This window comes from Syngnathus acus, chromosome 1 (genome assembly GCF_901709675.1).
Source record: "Syngnathus acus chromosome 1, fSynAcu1.2, whole genome shotgun sequence".
In the NCBI taxonomy this organism is placed as follows: domain Eukaryota; kingdom Metazoa; phylum Chordata; class Actinopteri; order Syngnathiformes; family Syngnathidae; genus Syngnathus; species Syngnathus acus.
Genome location: NC_051087.1, coordinates 1,621,309 through 1,623,187, shown reverse-complemented (window position 1 = coordinate 1,623,187; position 1,879 = coordinate 1,621,309).

Here is a 1,879-nt window from a genome sequence, read left to right as displayed (position 1 = left end):
CGAGCAGTACTGCGCAAAATGGCTTCTCTAATTGGCACGGGGTAACCATGGCAACGGGCTAGAGTTAGCCTGCTAGCAACTTTTTCTATACACCAAGAGAGCAACAGATGCTAAACCATTTTTAAACATGTATGTGTGACCATTTTAATATACAAATGTGTTCTGGGCTGGAACAGATTAATGACATACCACTCATTTCAATGTGTTTTTTTTAATGCATTCAAATTTAGAACTTTATTGATAGTTGACCTTTGTGTCAACAAGACCTTTTCTGTGTCCGTGCATTCATGTTTGTGTAAGTGTTCCATTTAGTTCTTTATCGCCGGCTCTTCTGTGCATTACGCGTTGGCCCTTGAGTCAATTTTACTGTTATCACAAAGAGGCCTTTTTATAGGTTGAGCCAAGAGGGAAACAATGGCAAAAATGATGTGATAATCCAGGATTACTATTGAATATACTAATGGCGGGGCAATTGGATAATGATGGAGAGCACATTTAATGTATTGGTGGCCACAGGGATCTATGTTGTCATTGAAGCTGTGCTCCCATTTAATCACCTTGCCCAGATTAAATATGAACATGTAATGTTGTTCATTTTACCAAACAAATGCCAATGTAAATAATAGCATGTAATTGAAAGCATAATGACTCAAGTCTAGCATGAAAAAGACCAGTTTGTGCCTGACAGGTATCTTTAACCAGTGACTAGTTTTACGTCATTTTAGACACACATTAATCTTTGTATTTGTTGGACAGTTGCGAGTCGAAAAATATGTCTCTTCACAGCGTACATAAAATCAAGCTCATATTAATTCTCTCCTGGTATCCATAAAGTGAAACCAGCAGCCTGGCACGCACATATTTCTTTTTATCGCCGCGCCCTCACATCTTTCCATTCTCAAAGGGATCCACATTTGGAACAGCTGATATGGTGAAGTTCAGATGTCTGGACAGCGTTAGAAGGTGTCGTGATGGTGCTGAATGGGCGCTTTGAGTAGATGAAGTCATAGTCTGGCAATGACATCATATCAGGCCAGCTTCATTGTCTGTTTAAAATCCTCAAACCTGCGAATTAACTACCACTTGGCGTACGGCAGAGTTCACAGGGCTGAATTAGAGCTTGTTGCTAGGAAGAATTCTCAGAGCTTGATTATTGATGGTTAATTTTCAATGGAAACCTACTAAAGCTACCAAGTGACAAGCTAGTCGGCAGTTAAAAATTTGAGCCCTATGACAGTTATAATCCAGCCTAGCAACAAGTGCCCCGATAGTTATGGCAACAAGCAAATGGGGCAGTTTTAATTGTGCCCTACAAATTCTGCCTAGCTGGGCAGTTTTAAATGCTAAATTCCCAGGGAAAATTGTTTAGAAATTGTTTTCCTTTTTAATCTCTGTCCACTTTCATTCATGTCTTTCCCGACGTGCTTCTTCTTTGGCACTCCATCCCGCTTGTGCAGCCAACATTGTCATGCACCTTTTATGCTTCTCCTTATGAGGGCATGAAGCAGGCGCCGGTTATGCAATGCACCTCTTCATGTCTATCAAAGCACAACGAGCGATACACGTTGCCCTCTTACGTTATTGTTACGATTACACTGAGGCCAAGACTGGTACAGCACAACAGGTTTTGTTTCGGCCTTGGATGACATGATGAGTCTGTCTCAATGATGACTACTTCATATTAGATTTTTTATTTTGCGGGGCAACATCACAAGATACCCAAACAAAAAGCAAAATCTCAGCCAGGCAGATTTTTTGTTTGTATTTTTCTTTCAAATTTAAGATCATCTTTTTTTAATTTATTTGTTTTTTTTATTTAGAATAGCATAAATAATTAATTTGTGTTTGTCTATGTTTTATTTTGATTTCTTTTGTTGTT